Genomic DNA, 12,386 nt, shown 5'->3' with positions numbered 1-12,386 from the left:
GTTATGATACTCTGAGCGAGCTGAACTCTAACGCGAATGGTTGGATAATTTGGAGGATGTCTAGAATGATCTCGTGTCATTAAGATTATTTGGCGGTCAGTATTGAATTTCAACTGCGTCACAAGTTTGCGAAATGAATATTCCGTCGAACGGTCAACGAACGATACTTTAGAAATCTGGAGACATGGCACATCGCATTTTTATTTTAGTATTTTATATTTTACAAAAGATTTAAGAATCAATGATTTTGTCGAAAATTCTGAAAAAAATACAGGAAGATTTGATCGCGAACACATTTTCACTTGGGGTCAACTAGCCCTGCGTACGATGCTGTGTGTTCCGCTACAGCTAATCGCCCCGCTCGCCACAGCCCTGCAAAGACCCGTACGTAATAGGGTCGGTGACTTCAAATCTATTTTGGGACTTGACGTAAAAAGCCAAATTACTGCCGAAATTCAGCGTTCTTGGGCACAAGTCGTATCCCAGCCTACCTCAGCTACTCGATCGCTTCCAAAAATGACAGTCTTTTATTCACTTCTCGTAAATAACCGTCGATGTCGGCAACTCTCTCGCTAGCCCTGCGTACGATGCTGTGTGTTAGCTGTAGCACATAGCATCGTACGCAGGGCTAGGGTCAAATATGGGGTCGCAGCCATGTTGCCTCAAAACTTATTTCTGTCTGCACTCTAAACTCAAAATGTCGGATATGAACCTGAAAAATCTATGCAATTTTGTCAAACTTCGGCGAAATTTCAGCCTATAGACAAAATTTCATCTAGGTAAGGAACGTGACAGCTCGCCTTCTCCGGGAAGTCAAGCATCCAGCTGCCCATACACAGTTGGCAGGTTTATGAGATTGTTTTCCAGCGACGGCGGCAGACCGTACGGGGCTCTGGATATGAACATACCGCCGGTGTAGCTGTAATAACTGTTGCGTTGTTTTTAGTGCCCACGGACGAAGTCCTGGGGGAGTTACACCCGTGGCCACTTTAGTGTTGATTAAGCCTGTCTGGCATGGTGCAAGCAGAAATTCTGTTTGTATAAACGAAACAAAGTGGTGGTCGGTGTAATAAATGTACGGTTCACTATCGGCACCCCACTGTTAGGATTGAGATAACGTTCTACTAAAATGTCTCGCCTGCCCAATTCAAATCGATGACAACACTGCACTGTAGACACCCTGTAAGTCTGCACTCCGACAATGAACATCAATAACAACGGTCGCGAATATCATACGGGAAAATCCTTCAGTAAGGACGTGGGCAGCTTGATTGTTCAAAATATAAGACATTGTGGTGGCAATGTGGCATCTAGCGAGGTACCACGAGGAGCTACAAAAAACAAGCGAGCGACCGTTTTAAGATAAGCGTAGAGGGAGCCAGAAAAGTTTGGAAGAGATATACATGTATCAGTACAGGTTCCCTTCAACCGGGATGAGAAAAGTGTCGTTCATGGTTACACACATGTGAATACATGTACATGTAAAATGCTACCCCGACTGTACTTTACTCTTACCTTTCCGTACCAAGTGAAATTGGAGTATGTTTATTCACGGTTTGTAGGAAAGAAACATGGCTTAGTGCAAGTGAATGTTTATTTCGAAAGTTTTGCAGTCAAGACGGGCGATGTCTGTAATTTAATTGCTAACATTTTCAAAGTGGCATTTTCTCAATTCCCGCATCTGAACAAAGTCTGAACACGACACTTACGATACACGCGCTATAGTATCGTTGGTATTCATTCACTGCAATATTGAAATCGGCACAAAATGTGTGATATTCTGTAACACTGACTGCATTTGAAACACATACCTGAAACTAAATACTGATAGGGCAAATGCTGTGGTCAACATCATTTGTATACAGTGTATTTTATAATCACTCCGTAATTTCAGGCTAATCGGCGTGTCCATGGGGTACCATAGTAGGATCATTATCACCACTGATACATTTTCAAAGTGGCATTTTCTCAATTCCCGCATCTGAACAAAGTCTGAACACGACACTTACGATACACGCGCTATAGTATCGTTGGTATTCATTCACTGCAATATTGAAATCGGCACAAAATGTGTGATATTCTGTAACACTGACTGCATTTGAAACACATACCTGAAACTAAATACTGATAGGGCAAATGCTGTGGTCAACATCATTTGTATACAGTGTATTTTATAATCACTCCGTAATTTCAGGCTAATCGGCGTGTCCATGGGGTACGATAGTAGGATCATTATCACCACTGATACAGGGTAAAGTAACCGTTTTATCACCCTTCTGCAGACAGAATTTCTGCTTGCACCAGACAGGCTTGATCAACACTAAAGTGGCCACGGGTGTATAGGTTTGGTCATGTCAGTCCGTCCGTCCGTCCGTCCGTTCACGCAGATATCTCAGACATGCCCTGGTCAATTTCTTTCAAACTTTGCACAAGAATAGTACCCGACCCCATACAGATGCACGTCGATTTGTTTCACAATGCGATCGAATTTGGCCGTGTTAGAGGACTTTTTAGTTTACACCTCCATAGACTCCCATGTATAAGGCAGTTCTCCAATGTATAAGGCCAAGAAAAATAAAAATTTAGTTTCTCATCGTATTCATATTGCCTAAAGGATGCAGTGACACAGTTTTTGTCCCCACGGATAAAGTCCAGGGGGCTTATAGATTGGGTCATATCCGTCCGTGAGTCCATCAGTGAGTCCATCGGTTCACGCAGATATCTCAGACCTCTTTGACAAAATATCATGTGACCTTGGTGACCTTTGACCTCAAATATACATTATTGTCCATAACTCAGTAACCACAAGTGCTAAACCTTTCATATTTGGTGTGATGGGACACCTTATGACGCCACATATTGTACCTCATTAATTATGTGCATATCTAATTTTGAGCGAGCCAATAGAGTTAGAGGTCTGATTTTTGGTATATAGGGATAAATTTACAATTTGATTTGTTTGACAAAACGTCACGTGACGTCATGACCTTTGACCTCAAATATACATATTTGTCCACAACTCAGTAACCACAAGTGCTACACCCTTCATTTGGTATGATAGGACACCTTATGACACCATATATTGTACCTCATTAATTATGCGCATATCTTATTTTGAGCGAGCCAATAGAGCTAGAGGTCTGATTTTTGGTATATAGGAATAACTTAGCAATACAATTATTATGAAAAAATGTGACATGACCTCTATGACCTTTGACCTCAAATATATATATATTTGTCCACAACTCAGTAACCACAAGTGCTACACCCTTCATATTTGGTATGATGGGACACCTTATGACACCACATATTGTACCTCATTAATTATGCGCATGTCTAATTCTGATCAAGCCAATAGAGCTTGATGTCTGATTTTTGGTATATAGGGATAACTATAGGGTAGACATCTAAATATGCCCATCTAATTATTAGACATCTACCATCGAGAACAAAAAAAAAATTTGCTGTAATTTGAATATATAAGGAGTTTAAGCAATTTCACTATAAATAAAGAACCCCTGCCTCAAACTCCACAAAAGTTGCTAGACATATTTTGCCGTTGCCATGCGATTGCTTCGTTTAATAACCAGTAAATCAAATGCCTAATTGACAGGAGGAAATTCAAGACCATATTTGAATAGTAGTATATATTGTCCTCAAAATTACTCTATCTCGGCCCAAGTACTCATTGCCTTCAGCAATACTGCCTTGTTTTATTTGAAATCAATATTGATAAGTAAATAAAGAGAATTTATTCAGTAAAATTAAGTTAGACAGTAAGCATTGTGGTTAGTAGGCAATGCGGAAATCGTTCAAATCTATAGACATACCTTCGATTTTGGGTAATATTACTTATCAGTTAATAAGTGTGATAATTGCAGTGAGCTTTGGAATCCGCCACTTTGACAAAACTGTCTACTGCTGAAATGCTTACATTTCTATAATTCCAGACGATACAAACGTTTGGCTTATACTGAGAAGAAAGGTAAAGGCGTAGCCACTGGAGTGATTTGAACTGAATTGCGAAAGGTTACTCATCAGTGTTTTAATGTATTCGATTAATAGTTACGATACGTCAACTCTAACATCCGAAATGATTGGATCATCAGCGTTATCTGAAAGTTTCCACTGATAATTCCGTCTTTTCACCAACTTTCGTTGACGTAACAGTTGTGAAAAAATACCGCAATTATACGGTGTCGCTCAAATTTGATCAGAATTGGTACATACCAAAGATCAACAATAAATGTTGTTTCTATCTGTTCAGTGCAGGAAAATTCTACGTTGATGTTATGACAATGATTTCTGCACAGTACAACCAGAAAAACAACAAGAAATATTTAAACCAGAAAAATAAAGAATGACAAAAGTAAATAAGGTCTAAAACTTTAGGTACTGGAGGTCAACTTTAGAAATATGCATAGCAGAAACAGCTAGTCCCTCTTAGTTTTAGCATAGGCAGTCTTTCCCCCTCTACTGTCTATGGTTTGAGCAGGTCTGTTAATATGTCACAGTTCATAAACAATGACAGGAAATATAGAAATAACGGACGACGCGCTGACCATTAACGTTTATTTTTGGGCAAGGGCGAGAGGAAAGCCAAACATTAACGGGCGAGGCTTGCCGACCCCGTTAATTTGGCTTTCCTCGAGCCCGCGCCCACAAATAAACGTTAATGGTCAGAGCGGAGTCTGTTATTTCCATTATATTATCAGCAAACCCAAGAAAACCGTCAAAATTTCCGAAAATTTCAGGAGCGAACGACAACTGGGCCCCAGAAACTGAGCAATATGCGACGCACTGTCACGCGCGCTGTAAAAAGCTGGCAAATCCGAAGATGTTTCTGAAAAAAGTATCTCAACTTGACCTACAAGTGCTCCAGTTTATTTTGTGATTGATTATGATTTACGTTTGAGCTGTAAAGTTACGATACTTTGAGTTGTTAATCTTATTATTCATATTCACGGGCATGTAAACAAACCATAATTGTGTATTTGTGGTCAGTCACGTGGTTCAGCTCGCCCAATCAAAATGCGACGGGCAGGGCATGGTAATATAATGACTAATACACAAATGCGAGTTTAAAGTAGAACTCATACACATTCAGACTATCCACAGTCTTTAAATGGAGCTTATGGCTCTGTAATGTTTACGAGCTATGCAAATATTAATGTATAAAGCAATGAAACGCGTGACCTACGATGCATATTGGGCTCAAGCCGAATCTTTAAACACAACTGATGAAGTTTCGAATATTTTTATTAAAATGATATCACTGAAATAAATCGTACAAATTGCAACGGAGAAAGGATGTTAACATTATTAAGTAAAGAATAATTGTAAGAAAGGTTCTGTTCTGATTATTTAGTTCATATGTCAAGATTTAACTTTTCTTATTTCAGTAAAAGTACACTTTCTTTTAGGAAACATGGTTGGTTTTAGCGATGGTGAATGAATGGTCTCTTGGTCAATGTATGTGTGTATTTTGACGTGCTAACGTCCTTGAGGATTAGGAAACTGTGTTCTAATCAGTCACTGTTCGTTGGGAATAGTACGTGTTGTTACGACCACGGGAAGTCGGTAATGCAAATGGAAATGGCTGTCTAAAATTGTCTTTAGCGAAGTGGTACAATTCCAAGCGGACCCGCTGGCCGCAACAAAAGATGGTCAAATAAAGGAAACTACACCCAAGTTATTGAGAACATTTCCTTATTCTTATTGAAGAACGTCACGTAGTGACAGCAAGAAAAATAACTTTACAATATTGAAATTATTTGTATTATGAGCGTGACCAAATAACAAAACGTATTAGTTTTATCTTTTAAATAAATAACAGAAAGTGTCCACAGGCGCGACGCGGGAGCTCTCTAAACATGAAACACGCTGGTCCACAGTGCCAACTCCGTCCGGGCGCATCAGTCCAACGATAACAGCCACGTAGTAGCTCGACGCTCAAGTACAACCATCTTCGTAGAAAGTCACAGCATGAAACTCCCACCACTAGGACCTTTCCAAATAACTGTAATGTACTCACAGGAACTCTGGAATCACAACTTCCCCAGGCGTCAACAGGCACACAAAGTTTCTAGACTGCAGTCACAATTTTGGCACCAGCGGGAAAAGTCCGTAAAGTCGGCCTCGGTCTTCAAAACTGGGAAACTCAGTGGACGTGAACTTCCGACGATCCCAGCACTTGCGGAAAGTCAAAGTGACGTGGCAATGAACACGTTTATATACGACAAAAATACATTATTCATAAACACCTGGTCACGCAAATAAGCAAAAGAAAACAAAAGGAATTCAAACTATGTTACCTGGTCACTAGAAAAATGATAGAGGGCGTTTCCCTCGTAACACCTCCCCCTTAAAAAAAGAAATGTCGCCATAGTGACGTTTGTTTTGTTTCCTTTTTTAAAAGACTTAATACTTTTGCAATTAATTTTTCAAAGAATGTAGCTGCACAAGAAGATTGAAGATGACAAGTATGCTGCAAAGTTCAGCATATTAAATTCTTGACAGATCATCGGCAATAACATTCTCTTTACCATAACATACAACTTTCATGGGATATGGCTGTAGTAGTAAACTCCAATAAACTCCATTAGTGACAGTTTTCAAAATATTATAGCGCCAACACTAGATCCAATGCTTCCTTTTCCTATGGTGGCAGGCCACAGGAGGTGTTATTGATTTTTGAGTCAATTCGTAATCATCGGCACTCATGGCTGCACGATTTAAATCAAACACATTATGTTCATTTAAATGAGTTTAAATATCTAAAGGAACACGGTTTTTAAATTCCTGCATTAAAACAATTTCTCTCAAGTTTTCAAACTCTTACTCTTTCTCTTTCTGGAGAGACCTATACCTCTTATCAAACAGGAGCTCTTTTTCTCTGGCGAATTCAACATAAGTCTGTGTTGACTGCCGTTGCAAATTACGAAATTTCTGGCGATACGCTTCTGGTACTAGCTTGTACGCTGATAAATGGCTTTCTTGACAAAATCGTAATCCTGAGACTGAGCATCAGATAAAGATGAAAAAACTTCTTGGGCTTTTCCCACCAGTACACTTTGTAACAAAATGGTCCAGTAATGAACAGGCCAATTTAAACAATTCGCTACTTTCTCAAATGCCAAGAAATACGTCTCCACATCAGTTTCAGAGAATTTTGGTACAAGTTTGATATATTTGGTAACGTCAAAAGTAGGTTCGGATTTAATAACCTTTAGAATTCCTGTGGGTTCTACCTGACTTAATTGCAATTCCAGTTGCAACCTTCTGATTTCAAATTGTTCCCTTTCCTTTTCTCTCTCTGCCTGTAATATTGCTTGCTATATTAAATTACGCAACTCTTTCTCTCTTTCTAATGCAATTTTAGCCAATTCAACCTCATTGTTTGCTTCCTTTTCAGTCTCAACCCCGCCTTCAGGATAATCTAATTCAAATTCAGCAGCTAGAATTTTAAACATTTCTGCTTTGCGCATCAATGAGGAGACTTCAACTCCGACAGAATCTGCTAAACTTTTTAAGTCAGCTTTCCGCATTCCCCTTAATTCTTCAATAGTTACACTCTCTTGCGCGGTAGCCATTATCATGACAAATATCAAAACGATATAACGATAAATCCTTTTTTTGACCATCTAGTGATAAAAAAAACCAAAGTGTTTCGCAGAAATACGAGACTGGAGTTCACAAGACCCCGGACAAGCCCTCAATTTTATTTACACAATCTTCAATATGTGGAATGGGATAAGAATCTGTACGTGTTACAGAGTTAACTTTACGAAAATTTACACAGAATCTTACAGATCCGCCTGCTTTTGGCACAAGTTTGATGGGGGAGCTCCAGCTACTTTCACTGGGTTCAATAAGTTTCTGTTCTAACAGATACTGGACCTCTTCTCGTATTTGTGCTAATTTGGTTGGATTTACCCTGTATGGACTTTGTTTTATGGGTTTGATCAACGTCGTGGAATGTTAAAGCTGTACATCCGGGCTCATCAGTAAAAAGTCCCGGATAATCATTAATAAGTTTGGTGACATCTTTAGTTTTGTCAACTGACAATTGATCTAATTTCACATTTAAATCAGCTAAAATCTCAGAGTTCGACAATTTTGTATATTGAATTTCTACATTTTCTTCATTCTCTTCATTTTCACCTTGGTCAACCACAACTGTGGCACAACTTGCCTTTTGAAAGGAGGGTCCACTCTCCCTTTTATAATACCTTTTAAGTATGTTAGCATGGCACACCCGACGGACTTTACGAAGATCAGGAGTGCTAATTTTATAATTTACATCATTTAATTTCTTCTCCACTTTATAGGGACCACTAAATTTAGCTGACAATGGATCACCAATGATAGGCAGCAAAACCAACACATCATCACCCGGTCTGAATGTACGCTCTTTACTGGTTTTATCATATTGTGCCTTCATAGTTTCTTGGGTTGACTTTAAGTGTTTCTTTGCCAAACCGCAAGCTTTATAAAGTCTCTCTTTGTATGAGCTGACATAATCTAAAATATTGCTTTCATTAGATTCATTAAGAAACATGTCTTTCACAAACTTCAAAGGACCCCTAACTTCATGTCCATATATTAATTCAAATGGGCTAAAGCCGGTGGACCCATTTTTTGCATCCCTTGCAGCAAATAGCACAAATGGAATTCCTTTATCCCAGTCACTCTCACTCTCCAAACAGTAAGCCCTTAACATGTTTTTGAGAGTTTGGTGGTATCGTTCGAGGGCTCCCTGCGACTGTTGGTGATAGGCAGACGAGTTCAATTGTTTTATTCCTAGTTGATGCATCACTTCTTGAAATATACCAGACATGAAATTGCTTCCCTGATCAGATTGTATTTTTTGTGGTAATCCATATCTCGCAAAAAACTGGGCGAGAGCTTCTATTACTGCTTTCGCATTAATTTTCCTCAGAGGAAAAGCTTCTGGACATCTGGTGGATATATCCATTATAGTCAGCAAATATTGATTACCTGATTTGGTTTTCGAAAGGGGTCCGACACAATCAATTAGTATTTTCGTAAATGGCTCACCAAAGGCTGGCATTGGTATCAAAGGGACTGGCTTAATGGCAGGTTGTGGTTTTCCTATCATTTGACATGCATGGCATGTTCGACAGTACTCTACTACGTCACTACGCAATTTTTGCCAATAAAAATGGTCCATGATTCTACTCAGAGTCTTTCTTATACCTACATGTCCCGCCATGGGAACGTTGTGAGCTAATTTCAATATTTCAGAACGATAGCACTTTGGCACAACTATCTGATGTTTGACAGACTGGTGACCAAATAACAAAACGTATTAGTTTTAGCTTTTAAATAAATAACAGAAAGTGTCCACAGGTGCGACGCGAGAGCTCTCTAAACATAAAACACGCTGGTCCACAGTGCCAACTCCGTCCGGGCGCATCAGTCCAACGAGAACAGCCACGTAGTAGCTCGACGCTCAAGTACAACCATCTTCGTAGAAAGTCACAGCATGAAACTCCCACCACTAGGACCTTTCCAAATAACTGTAATGTACTCACAGGAACTCTGGAATCACAACTTCCCCAGGCGTCAACAGGCACACAAAGTTTCTAGACTTCAGTCACAATTTTGTCACCAGCGGGAAAAGTCCGTAAAGTCGGCCTCGGTCTTCAAAACTGGGAAACTCAGTGGACGTGAACTTCCGACGATCCCTGCACTTGCGGAAAGTCAAAGTGACATGGCAATGAACACGTTTATATACGACAAAAATACATTATTCATAAACACCTGGTCACGCAAATAAGCAAAAGAAAACAAAAGGAATTCAAACTATGTTACCTGGTCACTAGAAAAATGATAGAGGGCGATTCCCTCGTAACAGCGTGCGTTGGTTGAAAGTGCATAAGAGAAAACATGTACCACTCCACACTCGCCATGTTCCTTGTACGTCACTACCATTGGCCTCGGGAGAAGTCCTCGACAATAGCTGGTGTTTGTAAGCAAGGCTGGCATAGGATAGTTTGTCGTGAATGAAAAAACACAATGCATAAATCCGAAAGATTTTTCTGTAACTATCTCAAAATTATTTTCCTACCATTATTTTTCATGACGGTGACGTGCATGGTACATGTACGATCAAGGCACTTCTACAGTATATGCAAAGTCATATAATACTGAAACAACAAAGGCAGAGTACTTGTGATAAATTCTTTCATTTCAAAAGGGAAAGTCCACTTAACAAGGAGATCCGTGTGTTTAGTTTTTAAAGAACCGTGAGTAAGTAACCTTCGACGAAAGGGCGTGTCTGAGGAGTCAAGACTCAAATTCGAAATATTCTGTAAATTGGGGGGGGGGGGGTAGTAGAGTCGGGAAATGTCATTTGCAGATCCTATAGAGCAAACTTACGATCGACTTTCTGTATTACTATTCTATATTTAATTTAACAACTCAACTCAACTCGTTCGCCGCGCGCTGTAATCTAAAACCGAAGACTCAGTTTGTTGCAACTGTTTACTTTTCTAATAATAAGCACCATGTAGACTCGTCGAGCTCTGCAAGGCAAATCGGACACTCAATCAAATTCCACTGTATATAAATCATGAAAGAACTATGCAAAGATGATCAGAAAACAAAAGCCTGTCTTCAGAAGAGTTATGGTTAAGATTCTAGGATCTAATGAGTTCTACGATCTGCGTCTGAATCTGAGTCTTAGTCGGACTTTCTCTAAAGTTTTTCCTACATCGATAGAGGTCGCTCTAACATAAAGAATTCAAATTCTGCATAGTCCCAAATCTCCTTTTTTTATTCGGAGCTTTTTCTCATCAAACAAACAAAAAAACAAGCGAAACAATAAAAGTCGTGTCTTAAAATCTTCAAGTTGGGTCATATGGGGCTCTTGTTGGAGAATACATCGCAAGCCCATGAACAAATATCAATATCTATACGGCACAATTGCGCTCTCTCTTGCCTTGGAGTTCTGTCTGTATATTTTTATCTGACTAGTAGTTGTTGTTATCTTTCTTTCGATCTGTTTACTTGCGACCCAAATAAAGCAACATGTATACGTCTAACAGGGTCTGAGATAGTCTTTGTTGTTACACGAGACATTATAAAAACGTCATTATTACGGATGCCGTAAAATGCTTTGGAGTGGCTAAAGTTCACAGTGGCAGGAAACTAATAAATCTTCCTTAAGTTAGTAAGCAATGTCTTCGTTTCGCTGCCAGTCGTAAGAACAATGGCTTCCTTCGTACGACTGACATGTCAGGACTCGGTTTATAATTTTGGAACAAAAGGTTTTCGTTAATCTTGACAACTCTATCCTAGAGAGTTGTGTACTGCATATACTTATCCCGGTACTCGACAAATTTCAGTCTAAGGAAAATAATTATCGAAAGAGCTTCCATGGTTATTTCCTCACTGCCGAACACGTTTAAGAATTTGAGAACAGACAGCAAGTTTCGTGTCTTTGGCTAAATTGATGCATTTCGGCCGAGTATTTCAGTGTGTCAGACTGTAAACCCTGGCTAGGTTTGAGTTGGGACCGTGAACAAACGAGAAGTCTGTGTTTGTCTTACAAAGAAATTTTGAGGTCAATTGACCAGTGGTTTTTATATCGGCTTCGTCACAAAACGACAAAACATAGCAGAATCATTCCACATTGTGGTTTCTGGAAACGTTATATCCAAAATTTTAGGCGAGAGGAACTAAAACCTTTTAAGATTTCACCGTTTGTGTTCCGAGAGTTCGCAGAATGTTATGTTTATGTTCGACCAACGTTAGTTGTGGTTGATACCTTGATCACAATTCAGGACATCGAGCTGTTAATTAAATGTATAGTTTTCAGCAACTTTCCGTCACGCTTTTTTCAATCAGGAAGTCATTTAGGCGAAAACTTACTTGCGTTACACAGAATGAATGCTCGAACGCTTCTCAGCTGCACAAAACTGCTGATTACGAGCCTGAAACGGGTTAGAGTATGGGCCATTGTTTAACACACCACACCGTGAGGGGTAAAATATTTATCACAGAAAAGAAAGTAGCAATTCATTCCTCTTTTGCCTACCTTTTCTGTTGTACCTTATGTTTTAAAAACACTTTTGAAATTGCAAAACTAATTGTTAAAAGCTTAGTATCGAATTTGGTGTCACCGAATATTTATCGTAACCCTTCACTTCTGTTGAATAATATCAATAAATGACACGGTCGCCTCACAGTTTTCTTAACTAATATTATATTCATAAATACATCGAGGAACAACTAAGGTAGACTTTAATCAATGTCGTCGATATTGTCGACGAAAAGAATACTAAAATCACTGATATGTCAATACATGATAAGGGGATTATCTGAAATAAAAAAACAGTTTAAAAAAGTTATTTCTCTGT

The sequence above is a fragment of the Ptychodera flava genome, chromosome 13 (assembly GCF_041260155.1).
Source record: "Ptychodera flava strain L36383 chromosome 13, AS_Pfla_20210202, whole genome shotgun sequence".
Taxonomy (NCBI): Eukaryota; Metazoa; Hemichordata; class Enteropneusta; family Ptychoderidae; genus Ptychodera; species Ptychodera flava.
Note: the sequence above shows the minus strand (reverse complement) of the source record.